Source organism: Mauremys reevesii, linkage group 2, assembly GCF_016161935.1.
Source record: "Mauremys reevesii isolate NIE-2019 linkage group 2, ASM1616193v1, whole genome shotgun sequence".
Taxonomy (NCBI): domain Eukaryota; kingdom Metazoa; phylum Chordata; order Testudines; family Geoemydidae; genus Mauremys; species Mauremys reevesii.
The window spans coordinates 265,735,169-265,754,630 of record NC_052624.1 but is presented as its reverse complement, the minus strand read 5'-3'; the positions used below and the strand labels follow the sequence as shown (position 1 = coordinate 265,754,630).

At 38.9% G+C, this 19,462-nt stretch overlaps 1 protein-coding gene across 11 annotated transcripts in view; it reads left to right on the top strand.

The window, feature by feature from the left end:
* ZHX1 (zinc fingers and homeoboxes 1) overlaps nucleotides 1–19,462 on the top strand; it is a 33,052-nt gene continuing 13,590 nt past the window's right edge. For 3 of the 11 annotated variants that reach the window (XR_005593125.1, XR_005593134.1, XM_039521254.1), the window contains exons 1-3: nucleotides 1–376; nucleotides 1,562–1,673; nucleotides 9,082–9,326. The gene's annotated coding sequence lies outside the window, so the exon portion shown is untranslated. Of the gene's footprint in view, nucleotides 377–1,561; nucleotides 1,674–4,405; nucleotides 4,599–9,081; nucleotides 9,327–19,462 lie in introns of all 11 variants that reach the window. The other 8 variants (XR_005593131.1, XR_005593126.1, XR_005593133.1 and 5 more) reach the window with 8 other exon arrangements.

Sequence of the window (19,462 nt, the reverse complement as noted above, 5' to 3'; positions counted from 1 at the left end):
GAGAGGAGATTGTATCACTGCTGGAGCAGCTCCTCCCCTCCCTGCTGCTTCTGATCTCTGCATGCTTGTATTATTGGGTGAGTGAGAGAGAGAGAGAGACACTGCCTATTGCTACACTCCTTTCCCACACAGATCATAGCATAGATACAGAGTCCAGGGGGAAATGCAGTTTTAATTAAGGGATAAAATCAGGGTCTGTGTGTTTAGGGTGGGTGGGTTTAAAGTGCTGTGTGAGTTCAAAGTTCACAGTTCAGTTACCCACCCCTCCCCAAAAAAAGTGCAGTAGTTTTTTAAATGCAAGATGGCGACGAGGCAGTAAGAGGAGGAGGTACTGAAACAGGCTGAGTGGGAGAGAGGCAGAGAGCAGCACTTCAAGGTAGGGATTTTAGCATTCGTTGCTTTCTCAGCTGTGGGGTGCAGGGCTGATCGGAGAGTGTGAAAGAAAGACAGACTGAGTGAAATCTCTCTAGTGGAAGCTGGGAGGTATTTCTCTCTGACATACACATTCACACATCTCCAGCCATGGCTTCTGTAACTGAAATTTGTGAGGGATTCCCCCCTTCAGTTCTCAATCACTTATAATATGGGAGAAGGGTGTTTGGGATCAACAAACTCCTTACACCCTGGATTAGTGTGGGGAAATCTTACAAGAAAGAGACGTCTCCCCAAGGTTTAGCCAGAAGCAAGGAGAAAACTCCCCTAATGGTTTATTTCAAAACTGCCAAAGACAGGAAAGAGGGGGTGTCTTCATGGAGATGTTTGGATACTTTTAAGATTTTTGCGGTGGGAGGGGTTGAGTGTGTGCTTCTCCCCACCCTTCGCCTCCCTATTGTTTGTCTGCAGCCGATGAGACCTATGTTGTGCGTTCTCCCTATGGTGATTTAGAGGAGGCCCTAAATACTGTTGGGGGCAGCTTTTTTGGGAGATTTGGAGGCTATGTGTTGGGGGTGGGAGGGGAGCAGTACCTAAAAACTAATTACAGTTTTGAAACGTACAAACGTGACGATCTCTGTCCCAGTCAAATGAGATTTTTAAATCTCTTGGGAACACGCTGCAAAATCCTTCATCGTGAAGTAATGTTAGGTTTTGTTTTGTTTTTAAACTGCTGTAAAATTGCTGAAGAACTGGGGAGATTTTCTTCTTTCCCCACTTCTCCCTCCCTCCCACCTCCAAATATGAGAGTTTGGCAGCTGTGCAGAGAGGATCTTGTGTATGTTTTTGTTTTTCACAAATGGTGGAGGAAAATTGGACAAGTCAGATGAAAAGCAGCATAATGAACTTTACATTTTCATAAATTTGAGGGACCCAGTATGTGTTGGTTTTAATATGCCAGTCTTTACCCGTGTGGGTCTTTTATTTAACTAATTGTTGTTATGGGCTCAGATCAGACAGTTCTAGTTCTAGCTTTCCTTAATCATCTTAAAATGTAAAATGAGTTTGAGTTTGAAAAGATGGAACATGCAGCAGTGTTTTCATGCAAACTTTGTGATGTCATTTTTACTTTGTTTTCTGGGACATATAGATACCCAGTTGTGCATTCTGATTTTCAACTCTTCCCCAGATCAGGATGCACAGTAATAGAGATCCAAAGCAGCATCAATAAACCACATACTTTGAAAAGGTGCTGGGCCTCTGAAAGGGGTTAGAACACCTGCAGTAGTGAACACTAACTGGTAGGTACCTATGCTTTACCTCTGAGCACTTTAATCTTTCTGGGAGGACAATTAGTCATACCAATGATAGAGCAGTTTACCTTTCTCTATTTTTCATTTAAAGCATAAGCAGCTGGGATGTAAATGGATTTGCAACCAGAAATAAATAGCCCTTATTTTAAAAATAATAGCAGCAGTACGCAGGGAGCATGTTGGAGTTATTCAGAAACATGAATTTCATGACAAAAGCTATGAAGTGCAATCTAAATCTTCTTTTAAACGCACCGTGATGAAGAGGAGTTAAAATCACAGTCAGTTTAGACCAAACATTTGTTTTGTTTACAAGAATTTTACAAAATCTAATACGGCAAAAAAATTTTAAAGTAGATTCATAGATGATCTGGCCAGAAGGGAACACTGTGATCCTCCTGTACAACACAGACCACAGGACTTCTCTGAATTAATTCCTGTTTGAATGAGAGCATATCTTTAAAAAAAAATAAAAAAAAAAAAAATCCAAGTTTTGATATAAAAATTGCAAATGATGGAGACTCCACCATAACCCTTGATAAATCATTCCAATAGTTAATTACCTTCACTGTTTAAAAATGTCTGTCTTCTAGTCTGAATTTGTCTAGTTTCAACTTCTAGCCATTGGACCTTGTAATACCTTTGTCTATTAGATTGAAGGGTATATTACCAAACTTCCGTTCCCCGGGTAGATACCTGTAGACCAGCGGTTGGCAACCTTTCAGAAGTGCTGTGCCGAGTCTTCATTTATTCACTCTGATTTAAGGTTTCGCGTCCCAGTAATACAGTTTAACGTTTTTAGAAGGTCTCTTTCTATAAGTCTATAATATATAACTAAACTATTGTTTGTATGTAAAGTAAATAAGGTTTTTTAAATATTTAAGAAGCTTCATTTAAAATTAAATTAAAATGCAGAGGCCCCCGGACCTGAGTGCCACTGAAAATCAGCTCGCGTGCTGCCTTCGGTACATGTGCCATAGGTTGCCTACCCATTATAGACTATGACCTAATTTAAATCACCCCTTAATCTTTTCTTTGATAAATTGAACGCCTTGAGCTCCTTGAGCCTTTCACTAGAAGGCATGTTTTACAATCCTTTAAAAAAAGTTCATGGATCTTCTGAATCCTCTCCACTTTATTAACATCCTTCTTTAATTATAGATGCCCAAAGTGGATACGATAATCCAACAGTGATCACCCAAGTGCCAAATACAGAAGTAAAATAATCTCCCTTGCCCTACTTGATATTCCCATTTATACATCTATCCATCACATTAGTCTTTTTTTGTGTGTGTGTGTGAGCTCATTCAGCTAATTATGCATCATGATCCACCCTCAACCTCTTTTTTTCAAAGTCATTGTTTCTCAGGATAGAATCCTCCATCCTGTTAGTATGACCTACATTTTTTGTTTTTGTATGACTTCACATTTTGTTGTACTGAAACACATATTGTTTGCTAGTACCCAGTTTATGAAGCAATCCAGATTGCTCTGTATGAGGCCTGTACCCTTGAGTATTTATAACTCCCCCAATCTTTGTCATCTGTAAACTTAATCAGTGAGTATTTTATGGTTTCTTCCATGTCATTGATAAAAATGTTATACTCTAGGGCCAAGAACTGATCCCTGTGGGATCCCTCTAGAAATGCACCCACTTGATGATGATGATAGTCCCCATTTACAATTACATTTTCAGACCTGTGAGTTAGCCAGTTTTTAGTCTAATTAATGTGCCATGGTTAAGAGTAGCGATGAAGTACCATCTTAGCGTTTCTCTCAAAAGAACTGAATTCAAATTTTGTTTAAGATCTTCACTTATAGTATTTGGGTCTTAACTTAGTTTCATGTTCATATTGCAAAATTGCATCATGCAGGATCCAGTCTTATAACTTGCTGATCACTCTTCATATTTATTGATTTCAGTGGGAGTTGAACAAGCTGCGGATCAAGTTCACAGTTTGTAGTCATTGTTCAGGGGAGTCCTGGGGCATGGATGACTGGAAGTAGTGTCTGTCAGTATGGATGGACAGAACTTAATGAGACAGCTTGCATAGCATTGTCTTCTTTCTTTGGTATAGCCAGCCTTGCTCTTCAAGTGTCATGAGCACTATATTAAAACAGTTTGTGGAATGGTAGAAACAGGCTTTTGAACACCTCTTCTGACACCTTCCAAAATAATAGAAATAGAAATACTTGGCAGTTGCATATCACTCTAAATCGTCAAAGCATGTTACAAACCTTACCTCGATGTTATTAAAGGGCAATAATGGTACCGTTTTTGACTAAAACCTGAAAATTAGGAACACTTTTTTTTTTCTGTAAATTTAAAAGTTAACCTGAGCTTGAATCCTTATGTCCTTATTTTTGCTATTTGTGTATACCCTCATCATTATTTTATTGTTGAAGCTTCCAGAAGTGCGCAGATTCACAGAACTAATAGAGACAAAGTCTGTACCCCAAAGAGCTTTATAACTAAGGCTCTGTTCCCAGGGGTTCATGCATGGGCATAAGGGATCACCTTGCAGGAATGGGGCCTAATAATGCTCTATATAATGAGTCAGGTGTGTGGGGAGAGAATAGGGGTAGAGAAGGGCCTGTAGTATAGTAATAAGATTGTACTGTTTAGACTTGCTACAGCAGTATAAATCTTCAAAGTCCTGTACAAATTACCAGTTAATCCTTAAAATACCTACAAGGTATTAAACTATTTCCTGTTCAAATAGGAGGAACATCAAGGAAGGGGAGGCCTGATGATGCATGGTGCTTTCATCTCCCAAGGTGGATCAGCACACTGGTTAAATGTCTGGGCAGAGATCACAGAGTGAGGTCTGGCCTACACTACAGGGTTAGGTTGACCTAAGTTGCCTTGTGTCAACGCAGTGAAAGTGTCTTCACTTAAATTTGGCTCCTGCCAATGTAAGTGCCTCTCTACACCGATGTAGTAACACTACCTGCCTGAATGGCATCAAGTCATAGTTGATGTAATTAAGTTGATGCAATGTCAATGTAGTAGACGCTGTTGCTTATGTGGACTATTACTAGCTTTCAGGAGCCACCCCACACAGACAATACAATTGATACAAGTGATCCTGGTAAGGACTCTGACACACCGAGCCAAGTGTGCAGACACACAAGTGATTTAATAACTGTGGTGTCTATATGCTAACTTAAGTTAGGTCAATATAATTTTGTAGTATAGACATGGCCTTAGTTAGGTGAAGCCAGAATCAAAACTCAGGAGTTCCTGACTCCCAACAGTGGTCTCAGCCCACTGATTACATTAGCATCCACTGATAACTTGTTAAATACTATGGGTGGGATTTTCAAAAGCACTCAGCATTGGCCTAACTTTGCATTAAACCCAACAGTAACTATTAGTAGTAGGATTGGATACTAAGGCCTTGGCTACACTTGCAAATTTGCAGCGCTGCAGCAAGGTGTGAAAACACACCCTCTCCAGCGCTGCAAATTGCAGCGCTGCAAAGCGCCAGTGTGGTCAAAGCCCCAGCGCTGGGAGCACAGCTCCCAGCGCTGTACGTTATTCCCCACAGGGAGGTGGAGTACGGACAGCGCTGGGAGAGCTCTCTCCCAGCGCTGGCGCTTTGACTACACTTAGCGCTTCAAAGCGCTGCTGCGGCAGCGCTTTGAAGTGCAAGTGTAGCCAAAGCCTTATTTATGCCCTGATCCTGCAAATTGTTCAGTGAAACTCTGCATGGACACACAGGTTCACCCACTCAGAAGTCTGGGCATTCCATGTGGGTGCAGCATCTGGATCTTTATGCATAGAGCAGTTTGCAGGTTTGGCTCCTATAACACACATCTGCTTGGAATATATCTGTAAAAACAAGTGTAAGTTAAAAATAAATATCCAGACCTTCTTTATACGTCATGAACAAACAAGTACATTTTCTAAGCCTTTGTAGGTCCCCTATATATATAGGCCTAAGGGGACCTACAAAGGCTAAAATATGCACTTGTTTGTTTGGTGTATAAAAGAGGTCTGGATATTTATTTTTAACTTCCACTTGTTTTTACGCAGGATAACTTGCATATCTTGTTTTTGCTGGAGAAGTCTATGGGTGACTAGAGAACTAGTGAAAAGAAAGCATCACAAGAAATCAAAATCTGAGCAATTTAGTGGGGGGAAGAGATTTGCAGTTCAAAACTTTAGGGATTTGTATTTTTTAGTTAACAAGCGTTAAATTTAACTCAGAATCTTGACAAACTGCTCCCCAGTTTTCTGGTTCTCAAAGTCCTCCAGCAAAAACAAGGAAAATAAGACCTGATTCATTTTTTTTAAAGGCAAAAAAACATAAAATGTTAACCCATACCCTTTTTCAGACTTTTTTCACACATTAGAAGGATGCAGAATGGACTCTTTTTCCCCTCTTTGGCAGTCACCTGTAAAGCTTTTCAAATATTTTAATATCTATGGATTTAATCCAGCTGAAATTATCTGTGACCTGGTGCAGAGGGGAAGTGTAGGTACTTACTGGTTTTTACTCATGGGTTAGTGAATGGACTGTACTGATTTTGGGGACAATCTGTCTCCTCACCTGTAAGCACTTAAGTCCCAATACTACAATGAGCTTCATGCAGACAGACCATTGCATCAGTGTTGATCTTATTGGCGGATTGGGGCTGAAGACTGCTCTAGCCAGGAGTAATTTCTCTGTGCTGTTTTGCATGGAGATGTTCAGTAATTTCCACATAAAACAGGAAAATAAAAAGCTTACTCAAACATTTCATTTAGAAATACCCCTTTCGACTGTATTAAAATGAAAATGTAGGATTCATAGTTTCCACTTATGGATCTGACACTTCTCACTGGAATCTAATAAAGCCAGGTTTTTGCAAAGTTGGATTTAATTTCACAAGTGGAAGTCTTGGGAGTTACAAAGTCATTTTACTACTCATTTTTATTGCCCCTGTGAACATATGGGGGAGAACAGAGTCAATCTTAAAAGTTTACCTTTGTCCTGCACTCCGTTTTTATATGTAATATATAAAAGGGAAAGAGGGCACACTTTATTTTAAATTATTTATGTTGCCTCACAGCACAGCACACAATTAGAAGGCACTACCTTCCCCAATGGAGGATTCAAACAAAAAAAGAAATATTTGAGACTTCTTCAGTTTTCCAATAAATCCTTAGCTGTGCAGGGATATGTAAATAGTTTTGAATTTTAAAAGCAATCTTTCTGAATTGTGTATTGATTGGATATAAAATAGTAGCACTGCAATATGCAGTTTGAAACAAAGGTGAGGTTTTGTTCATTTGATGTTAGCCTTTTTTGTTTTTCAGCCAAAAAAAAGAAAAAATGGTTTCTGTTCCCATAAAACCAAATTTGCAAAATCATCATGAACATTTTAGTCTAGGCACAATCTTTTTACCCAACCTTAGCTTGATGATGGTGAAAAAACTAATATTGTACTTGGCTGTCAAAAAAAATTACTCGCCCCAGGCATGAGAGCCAGTAGAATTTTGCTAGGCTACCTTCAACAACAGATGCGTCTTATTCCCATGAGGCTCCCACAGTCTGCCTGTTTTCTTATGCTAAACTTGGACAGCCTCATAAATGTTCTCTTTGAATACCACACCCCTGTTTTATCCTGAAATGATTTAATTTGGGCTGATTTGATAATGAGATTAGAGTTCTCTGCCTTACTTCTCCCTTTCCCAATCATACCACCTCTTCTCCCACCCCACAAAAATCACCTATCTAATACAGTAGTATAGAAACATTCCTAGTACATTTAACCCAGGGTGGACTGATTTAAATCAGTTATTTAAATAATTATTTAAATCAGCAAGCAGAAAACCTTGATTTAAATAACCTATTTTAATCTTATTTTGCATTTGTACTTTTTAATTATTTTCCTAAAGGAAGGCTGATTCTCCTTGGCTGGTATAATTTGGTACTTCCTTTTTCTAACCAAAAGAATACACTATATCTAGGGCACCACCAAATTCATGGTCCATTTTGGTCAATTTCACAGTCATAGGATTTTAAAAATCATAAATTTAATGATTTCAGCTATTTAAATCAGAAATTTCACTGTGTTGTAATTGTCGGAGTCCTGACCCAAAAAGGAGTTGTAGGAGAGGGGGGTCACAAGATTATTGTAGTGGGGGTTGCAGTCCTGCTACCCTTACTTCTGTTCTGCTGCTGGCGGCAGCATTGCCTTCAAAGCTGGGTAGCTGGAGAGCGGCAGCTGCTGGTCGGGAGCCCAGCTCTGAAGGCAGAGCCCCCGCCAGCAGCAGTACAGAAGTAAGAATGGAAATACTATATCATGCCTTCCTTACTTCTGCGCTGCTGCCTGCAGAGCTGGGCACCCGGCCAACAGCTGCCACTCTCTGGCCACCCAGCTCTGAAGGCAGCGCAGATGTAAGGATGCAATACTGTGTCCTCCCCCCAGGGCTGGATCCAGGGGTTTTGCCGCCCCAAGCAGCCCCCAACCCCCCCAAAAAAGCAATTCAGCGGGAGGTCCTTCGCTCTGACCAGGAGTGAGGGACCCTCCGCCAAATTGCGGCCGAATAGCTGGACGTGCCACCCCTCTCCGTTGTGGCCGCCCCAAGCACCTGCTTGCTAAGCTGGTGCCTGGAACTGGCCCTGGTCTCCCCCCCCCAAAAAAAATACCCTTGCAACTCCCTTTTGGGTCAGGACCCCCAATTTGAAAAACGCTATTCTCCCCCCTTGAAATCTGTATAATATAGGGTTAAAGCACACAAAAGACCAGATTTCACAGTCCATGACATGTTTTTCATGGCTGTGAATTTGGCAGGACCTAACTATATCTAGTATCAGAGGGGTAGCCGTGTTAGTCTGGTTCTGTAAAAGCAGCAAAGAATCCTGTGGCACCTTATAGACTAACAGACGTTTTGCAGCATGAGCTTTCGTGGGTGAATACCCACTTCTTCGGATGCGTCTGTTAGTCTATAGGGTGCCACAGGATTCTTTGCTGCTTTAACTATATCTAAACACATTTATTTAAGCAATTATATAATCTAACATAAATTTATTTAGATTCTTACGTTTTACATTTTTTTATGATAGAGAATGGTGAATGATCCATATCTTATATACCAAGTGATTTATTTTTTTACTCATGATTTGTGTCAAGTTGCACTTGGATGGAAAGTGGAATTCAATTAAAATGCACAAAAACATTTTAAAATTGCTTTTATTTGTTAATTATAAATTTAAATCTTAAATACCTTTCTCTTGTGAATCCAGCATATGTTTATCAAAACATGATTTACTTTTAAAAATAATTGATGTATTAAACAAATAAAGGATTATCTGTAGTTAATTAATTGAACTGATAGTTTTGTCACTGTGTTCAAGATTTTAGAACTGGTAGACCTCTCACTTTTTTTTTTTTTTTTAATAAATAGATTGTAAGAGGAAAATGAGCTTTTCTGCTTTTTCGACTCCCAATTGGTTTTTCAACTTTGAATCACCTAGTCATTGAACTGAACTACTTGAATAAACTGAAATGAAGAAAATATTCGCTCTGCACCTGCAGAAGAGGCTACTTCTGTCAAAAGCTGGTTTAGCACTTCGAACACCAGTCACAAGTGCTTAGCCAGTGACTTCCACCAGTGCAGTGGTTTGACTTCAAAATTTCACCAGCAAACAGGTACTGCTTGCATATTTTTTACTTAATTTAAATTCTTTTTTAATAGATTATAACAATTTATGTTAAATCCTAAACTTTAATCTCATTTAATTTTAACTAGGTTTATTTTTAAGGGAAACAAATAATTTGAATGTTAAAAATAAATTTACTTATTTAATCTTTATTTTTATCTACCCTGATTTAAACACTGTCCCTCTACTCTAAGATTATTATTTACCTGTTCAATATAGGAATGATGCTTCATCTATTTTAAAATAATCCTCAATTATGTTACTGAGAATAGTAGTTTTAATGTTGACATATGGAGCAATACTGTAATATATAATTTAATGGAATGTTTTTAGTGTGTATTCTGTTCTGAAGGCAAGTATAACATCAACATTAACAAGGTGATTTTTATTAAAACTGATATGATTATTTTGTCAGATAATATAAGATACAAGTTTAGGTTTAGACACTCTTATTCTTCTTCACCACCACCTCTCAGTATTATGTCATTTGGGTCTTTGAAATAAGAGTGGACTCTGATTTCCTTGGGTAGCTTGCATTTTCCGAGTTCTTTTTCTGTTGCTTTTTAAATGTGAACTGCAATGGTTTTAAAGTAAATACAGAATTTGTTTATAACATTCTAGAGGCCTGCTCCTGTTGAAGTCAATGATAAATTCTCTTTAACTCCAGTGGGAGCAAGATTGGACCCTAAAAGCATGAGCAGGCTGCACAAATAGATTTAAATTGCCAATATATTTTAAAACAATCTTTAAAAGGGATGCTATTGGGTATCTTCAATTTTTTGTTTAAAATGAATACAGATCTGATTTTAATAGAAACGTTTGCATAAAATTAACAACAAAAAAGATTTTTTTCATATCCTTCCTGTGCAAATTTTGCAGCATTATGCTAGTGCATGAGAACCAATCATTAGTCTATTTTGTGTACTCAGTGTAACAAAAAAAGTGAATGAAAGTAAGCCACATAAATGATTAAAATAAAACTTTTTTTATTTTTCTGTTTTCACTATTCTGCTGTGGTGCTTAAAAACTTGGGTAATATAATTTTTTGAAAAACTAACTTCCTTATTTTAGAAAAATTATAGCATCGGGTTAAAAGGGATTTCCTCTTTTAATTTCCTGCTAGGAGCTAAGAGCAGGGTTCTCTTGTTCTCCTACAAGAGTTGGTCACATGAACAACAGCTACTCTGTTTTAGAAAAAGGATGCAGTCCCCTGTATTGCCTGAATGTTAATGATGTCATCAACTCTTTCATGAAAACATGGAATCCTGAACTCAGGTCTTTGCAAGTATTCTGTTGCCTTGTTAAAATGGATCTATTTTATATTGAATATAGCTAAGCTTAAATATATATTAACTGTAAATGTTTAAATTCAGATACATTTTCCAGAGAAGAATTTGTTTTTCTTCACAGGTGTTTACGTGGGAGCTGTATCAATTCAGTTTAACTAAATCAGTTTAAATTAATGTCCTATGTGGATACTCTCATTTCAGTTTAAGGCCTTGTCTACACTTTAGAAACTTTTCCATTTTATCTGTGACAGTATAGTTGCAGCTGCAAAAACCACATTAGATGCAGTTATATGAGTATAAAAGTGCTTATATTGATATAATGTATTCTAATTTGTGAATTGAAATAAGCTATATTGGAATAAAGCACCTTATACCAATATAACTGTATCTGCACTAAGGCTTTTATGGGTATAACTACCTTAGCAAAAATCACATACCCCTTGCCAACATAGTTATGTTGGTAAAACTTTAAATATTTAGTTTAAAGCTGTTCCCAATTGACTTAAGCAAAACTGAAATAAGCATGTCCACACAGTGCACTGATTTAACTAAATTGGTTTAACTAAATCAGGCAACTTTCTCATGTAGACAAGACCACAGTGGAATGCTGTGGCCCTGTCTACATTACAACCGTCTACACTACTATCTTAAAACAAATTTGTTACTACCATGATTGGCTCTAAACATGGTTTATAGCCATACTTAATGCAAATAATACTCAGTGCCAGATTCTGTCACATATTGAGTAGGCCATAATTCTTCAAGAAGTCCCATTGAAATCAATGGGAGTAATACTCATGGTGTAAGATGGCAGAATCTGGGCCTCAGGTCCTATGGCAACTAACTGTGTTTTGCCTAAGGCAGAGCTTAGACTGGCATATGGACCCCCTGCCTATGCAACCAGTTTTGGTAGATCCTTCTTCCTTCCATCTCTCTGAGATAAGGCATCCCAGAACACACTGCCACTTGTGCCGTTGATGCTGCTCTGTTGCATGTTCCCCTGACATTCTATCCCAGGGATCAGCAACCTGTGGCACACATGCCAAAGGCGGCATGCAAGCTGATTTTTAGTGGCAGTCTGCTGCCAGCCAGGGTCCCAGCCGCCGGCCCCACTCAGCCTGCTGCCAGCCTGGATGGACGGAACCCAGGGCCGGCAGCCAGGACCTCAGCTAGCAGGGGCCAGTGGACGGAACCCCAGACCGGCAGCAGGCTGAGCGGCTCAGTCTGCTGCTGGTCTGGGGTTCCATCTACTGCCCCCACTGCCAGTCTGGGGTTCCGTCCACTGGCCCTTGTAAATGTAAAATGTATTACTGGCACGTGAAACCTTAAATTACGGTAAATAAATGAAGACTTGGCACACCACTTCTCAAAGGTTGCCAACCCCTGTTCTATCCTATACTGAGACACTGTGATACCGGCCCAGATTTTCCTAGAGTGCATATGTAGATACTCTGTTAGAGAGCTAAAGTATGGAAAGACAAACTTAATTGACATGTGGATGTGTTGTGAAAAAAGCTGCTGTGTGGACCATGTTTTCTTTACCAGGTCAGAGGAGTGTATCACAGACTGAATCTGAAAACACCGTTGTACCTATAGTGTGGACAGACTCTTATCTATTGGGAAGAGACAGATAGGGTACAGTCCTGCTCTAGCCTGGAGGTGAACTAGATGATTTGCTAGCTCTTGTCCATCTCTAATTTTTATGATTCTGTTCGTAACTTTTAAGCTACATGTGTAGTCTGTTAACAATTCAGTATAGAAAATATTTTTTGTGTTGACCTTAAAAATCAACGATCAAATCACGATCTCTATTTTCTGCATCATAGAAAGTGGGGAGACTAGTCTTGTGGTGAAGTAGGTAGGGGGATCAGAGCAGTCTACCCTGCTCTTGCCTCTAGAATCTTGTGCAAGTCATTTGACCTCTCAGTCCATCAAAACAGGGCCAATAATGTTAACTGGTTGTGTTTGTAGCCTGGCTACTATGCATTCAAAAATGTTAGCCTGCATTTTAGCAAGCGTTAAGAGGGCTTTTCAGTCATATTGAGCTAATTCCACATGAGCTAACACAATTGAAAAACATCCTTTTTGCCTATCAAGAGAGGGCCTAAGTGCCTACATTTTCCAATCTATGAAAAGGGGCTGATGAATTCTCTCATAGAGGTGCTGAGATTTAGTAATTCAGCATCTATATTGTGTTTTGTGATTGATGAAAAGTTCTTAAGTGGAGATTATGGGATGTGTGACATTTATACACTTGTAGCTCTAGTGGAGCATGTAGTGGTGCCTATTAAGGTTGCCTATTGCTTTCTATTATAAACCCATTTTCAGTTTATTTTAAATTTCTCATACTTGGTCTCTTCTTGAGTCTCTCTTCTCTGCGCTCCCCCCCCCCCCCCCACTTGGAAATTTTGGTCCAGAAAGAGCAAAGTTAATGGAGGGGGAAACGGAATTTTTATCAATGTAAGTTTTCCCCCACCTTTTTCTGAACAGCTCTAGTGCCTTGGCTTTGAAGTAGGAACTTCAGTTGAAATTTGGCTGAGGAATAGCACTGAGGTCAGAGAAGTGCTTTCCACTGTTCCTGTAAAAATATGACAGCCACATAATAGCCATACTTGCATATGTGATAGTTTGTAGAACATTTGGTTATTTTGTTTTAATCACAGTATCTCAGAATTGGGGCTGTTGTTACATTACACTGAATATGCTTCCAGACTGCTCTAAAGACTTCATTATTATTCCAAAGTGACGTCATGCGGCTATAGCTCTATTTGTGGTGCAGGAAAAATGTGTCCCCTTCCTTCATCTGTGTTGATTCTTATATTGGCAAATATCACTGTGGTATCTGAAACGATGCTGCTTATGTACCTGCAAATGCCATTTTTTTGTAGAAGAAGGAGCACCAAGCTGGGGCCAGGAGTCCATGAGTTCTTGTCGCACCTATTCCACTGGCCAGTGTTAAGGGTTGAAAAGTCTACAGAACTATTATTATTATTGAGCTAGGTTTCACACTACTGCTCTAGGAGAAGGCAAATATCAGTACATAGACCAACACAGGTTGCAGAAGGTCACTGCTGTCAGAGTCCATTTCCAGTGTAGCAGGCACATCTCATTCAGTTAGCCACACTGGCGCTCAAAAAAAAATGGGAAATTTGTGCTTAGCTATACTGTTTGTAAAATGAAGCTACTTCTCTATGCCCATCTTGTCAAAGTGCATTGAGATAACAGATGAATAAATACTGTGTAAATGCGCAAAGTATTGTTTTTTGTTGTTTTTTTAAAAAAAACAGTCCTAACTCTGAATCCCTTGATCTAACCACTACACTGCAATCCCTTACCAAAGCCAGGAATGACCCCAACAACCCTGATGTCCACATTCTACTGCTGTCTAGAATATAGTTGCATTTGAAGGACTTTCTTCTATTCATTTTTCTTTTTAAAAAAATATAGACTGGATGATGTAATTATCCCTTCTAGCCTTCAACTCTGTGGGAAAGAAAAAAAAACAAAACAAAGAAAAGCTGCTCTTATGGATCCTGACCATTAAAATTAATAGGAGTCTTTCCATTGCCTCCAAGGGGCTTTATCTATTAGGCTCCTAGTCCCCAGTCTCATCACGGTTCAGGTGGTGGCTTGGCAATAATCCCGTACTGCTTGTGCTAAAAACATAAGAATGGCCATACTGGGTCAGACCAAAGGCCCATCTAGCCCAGTATCCTGTCTTCTGACAGTGGCCAATGCCAAGTGCCCCAGAGGGAATTAACAAAACAGGTAAATCATCAAGTGATCCATCCCCTGTCGCCTATTCCCAGCTTCTGGCAAACAGAGGTGAGGGATACCATCCCTGCTCATCCTGGCTAATAGCCATTGATGAACCTATCCCTCCATGAACTTATCTAGTTCTTTTTTTAACCTTGTTATATTCTTGGCCTTCACAACATCCTCTGGCAAGGAATTCCACAGGTTGACTCTGCGTTATGTAAAAAAGTACTTCCTTTTGTTTGTTTTAAACCTGCTGCCTATTAATTGCATTTGGTGGCCCCTAGTTCTTGTGTTATGAGAAGGAGTAAATAACACTTCCTTATTTACTTTCTCCATATCAGTCATGATTTTATAGACCTCTATCATATCGCCCCTCAGTCATCTCTTTTCCAAGCTGAAAAGTCCCAGTCTTATTAATTTCTCCTCATATGGCAGCCATTGCATACCCCAATCATTTTTGTTGCCCTTTTCTGAACCTTTTCCAAGTCCAATATATCTTTTTTTTGTGATGGGGCAACCACATCTGCATACAATATTCGAGATCTGGGTATACCATGGATTTATATAGAGGCAATATGATATTTTCTCTTACTATCTATCCCTTTCTTAATGATTCCAAACATTCTGTTGACTTTTTTGACTGCCGCTGCATATGGAGTGGATGTTTTTACAGAACTATCCACAATGACTCCAAGATCTATTTCTTGAATGGTAACAGCTAATTTAGACACTTTATTCATTTTTTATATATAGTTGGGATTATGTTTTCCAATGTGCATTACTTTGCATTTATCAACATTGAATTTCATCTGCCAGTTTGTTGCCCAGTTCACCCAGTTTTGTGAGATCCTTTTGTAGCTCTTTGCAGTCTGCCTGGGACTTAACTATCTTGAGTAGTTTTGTATCATCTGCAAATTTAGCCACCTCCCTGTTTACCACTTTTTCCAGATCATTTATGAAGATGTTGAATAGGACTGGGCCCAGTACAGACCCCTGGGGGACACCACTATTTACCTCTCCATTCTGAAAACTGACCATTTATTCCTACCCTTTGTTTCCTATCTTTTAACCAGTTACCAATCCATGAAAGAACCTTCTGTCTTATCCCATGACTGCTTACTTTGCTTAAGAGCCTTTGGTGAGGGACCTTGACAAAGGCTTTCTGAAAATCCAAATGCTTGTTGACCCCCTCAAAGAATTCTTGTAGATTGGTGAGGCATGATTTCCCTTTATAAAACAAAAAAAACATGTTGACTCTTCCCCAACAAATTATGTTCATCTATGTGTCTGACAATTTTGTTCTTTACTATAGTTTGCCCGGTACTGAAGTCAGGCTTACTGGCTGTAATTGCCGGGGTCAGCTCTGGAGCCCTTTTTAAAAACTGGCATCACATTACCTGTCCTCCAGTCACTTGGCAGAGAAGCTGATTTAAATGATAAATTACAGACAGTTAGTAGTCCTGCAATTTCACATTTGAGATCCTTCAGAACTCTTGGGTGAATACCATCAGGTCCTGGTGACTTATTCCAAGTCAGGGTAAAGGAGGAGGGTTGGGCGTGGGGCTAGCAACTTCACCCTGTAAAAATCAGCTTGCTACAGAAACGCCAACAATAGAGTTAACAGAGACTTTTAGCCTAGAAAAAGAAGGGTCTTCAACTCGAAGATGCATGACGCTGGGTGGTGAAAGCTGCGAGGAAGCCACTAAGCCGATCACCCTTCTTGCAGCCAGGAGGATTACCATCGGCACATGGAACGTGAGGACCATGTACGAGTCAGGAAAGACGGTGCAGGTTGCAGCGGAAAAGAGGCCGCCCAAGAAATACCTGGCGACGCGACCTTCAGGTTGATAGCAAAAAAATGGGCTATACCTGGAACCAGCTAGAGCAAATGGCCCAGGATAGAAGACTATGGAGATCTGTGGTTGGCGGCCCATACCCCGGTTGGGGTGACGGGCATGAATGAATGAATGACCTGGTGACTTATTACTGTTTAGTTTATCAGTTTGTTCCAAAAATCTCCTCTAATGACACCTCCATCTGGGACAGTTCCTCAGATTTGTCACCTAAAATGAATGGCTCAGGTTTGGGAATCTCCCTCACATCCTCCACCGTGAAGACCGATGCAAAGAATTCATTTAGTTTCTCTGCCATGGCCTTATCATCCTTTATGCTACAAGTGTGAAAGGCCCCTAGAGGCCTCCTAATTCAGCAAGAAACTTGAGCCCATGATTAACTTCAAGCATGAGTTTTCCCACTGAAGTCAATTCATGTGCTTAAGAAGCTTGTTGAATCAGGGCCAGCGCTCAATTAGGAGGGGAATTTTGTGAAAATTTCTGGTCCTTAATTCAGTTTTCAGTTTTACTTTGCACTTCATCTTTAAGCAGTAGTGCCTTCAGGCACTGCCAGGCAGTCAGTGAACACCTGGAGGAATTGACGATATAAGACAAAACTAAAGACAATAAATTCAGCCAATCAATAATTGATAAAAGATGACCAGCCTGGTGATCGTCGATGCTATAAACCATGAAAATACAGAAAGTGCAAGGCATCCTACTACTCAGGACTGACAAGGTGCAATGTTATAGGCAACTCGACAGCTGGTCAATTAAAGTGAAAAGTCATTTCAGGTGCTTCAGCTTCTCCTGAGTCACATGCTAATGTTTCTATTCTTACAATCACATTTTGGGTTTGTTTTTTGTTTTTGTTTGTTTTATTTTTTTTAATTCTCTCAGCCAATACTAGGTGAAAGTTCCATACGAACCGGGAGAAATGACTATTCACAAAGTAAACAGTCTGAACACAGGGAAGAAAAAAAATCTTTCATTTCTTACAGTGTATACTGTTTCTTGTCGAATTACAAGATAAAAATTAAGATAGAAATGTGATTTCCACCCCCCCCCCTAAATATATTTCCTCTGTAATTCTTACCTGTAGGAGGCAGCAGGCTTCTGTCTGTTTTGAAAATATTTATATGCAGCTTCATGGTTCACCCAACTTCTGACATTAACTGAGAACTTTTTGAGACTTAAAATAATAGGAAAGGGTTAACTAGTAATGTGAACAGTTCACCTTTTTTTTTCTTTTTTTTTTCCAGTTTTCTGAACATCATTGTTCTGAGCAGTTTCCCCTTCAGCTTTAAAAGTTAAGGTTGAAGGCCATGAACCTGCACAGATTTTTCATATACTGTAACTTTGAAGTCAGTGGGATTATTCATAGTACATAAAATTAAGCACATGTGTAAATCTTTCCAGGATTGTGGCTCAAACCTGAAAGTTCAAGGTAAAATTACAAAAGTAAGGAGGTTTTTAACAATGAGTAAATCTTAAGGGATTAAAAAGCCTGATTTTTTTTTTGTAAAAGGTATTTAAGCACTTAACTCCCATTTAAACCAGTGGGAGATAGGCGCCTAGTTATGTTTAGAAATCTGACTTTAGTAAATTTCATCTGCTGTTAGCCGCATTGTGTCAAAATAAATACAATTTTCTAAAATTACTTTCTCTTTTCATAGAACTGCTTGCGCAAAGAAGCATGTTGCTTTCCTGGTAAAAAGGCTAGAGGGATGGCATAGTATGTTTACATTTAGGCACCACAAACCAAAATAGAGGCTTGGGGATAAATTCTGCACTCGCACCATCTATCACTTGAGAATTAGTTGGTATGTTGGTAAGACTCTTACTTTGCTATGGCAGCCCTGTGTGAAAGAACAGTTATGTTTTGTGATCTAGAAGAGAGTAACATTTTCAAAAGTGATCCTTAGTCTCATTGAAAGTCAGTTGCTCGATATTAAGAGTTGAGGCAAGGGCCATCCTAAAATTTTGGGAGTAGGGTGAACTCAAATTAGACATGTAGGATGGAAGTTTCAGAATTAACTGATCCCATTGAAGTAATAGGAGTTTTACTATTGACTTCAGTGGGAGCGGAGGTAGGCCATTGGCTGAGTGTTTGTTTTTGACAATTTTACTCATAAATTCTTAAATACAAATTTAAAGTACTTTGCAATATTGCCATCCTTTTTTTTCTAAATGTAAACTGTGTGTTTTAAAATGTTTTATATTTTATCTCTTGGTTCTAAATTTAGTGAGGAAATTATTTTGGAATATAATTTTGTAATGTTCTGTTAACATTTTAATTTTTTTTATTTTTTAGTCTATCAGCCTAACTATTTAATTCTTTTTTTTCCCCCAATCCAAGTAAATAAGCTAATACCGGATATGCTCAAGTGCATTTTTTTTAAATTATCATTCTGATTAAAAGAATTCTCTGACTATAATATACACTACAGGGATATACTGGCATCTCTTTTGAAGGGTCTTATGTAAAGATTACATTAGCAGAGATTTTGAGTGAAAGTCTATTTTTTAAAACCGAGTAAAAAGGTATGTGTACTTCCAAAGAAGGTACACATGTGGAGTTGTGATTCAGTAAAAGAAAGCATTTGATTTAGACCTCTGTTCAGGAAAGTGTTTAAGCATAAGCTTATGTACTTTCCTGAATCAGGGCCTTAATCAGTAAACAAACGAATTTGTAAACATCTGTACATTTCATACTTTAAACAGAGACCGACTTTGTTCACTCCTTGAAAAGACAGGATATGCTCAGATTTATATTTCAAGCAGGAGAGGTTCTTCTAAAAGCAGAAATACATTCTGTGTTCTCAAGCAACAGACAAGATAAACTTTATCAAACTGTGTCTTTGCCAACTTTTTCCGTTATAATATATGATTTCATGTGCTGTGTTATGTAGCACAAGGGGACAGTACTTCTCACTAGCAATCGCAGTGCATAACTGGCTGCTGATGACTAGGTGAACTGATTTCCCCACAGGCTGCTACCAGTGTGATAGTGTTGTACTCTTTCAAAAACTGAGTGTGGTATACAGCACTATGTGCAGCTAAGTATAATGACTTGTTTCTCCTTTGCACTGAAGAAAAGTTTGAAGCTAAGGATAATTATTTTTTTCAAAATGGGGGATAAGGAATCAGGTGATACTATATATAACAAATATTTTATTTCCTTTCTATTTTTTTCAGTTTCCATTCCTTTCTTCCATTTATTCTCTCTCTCTCTCTCTCTCCTC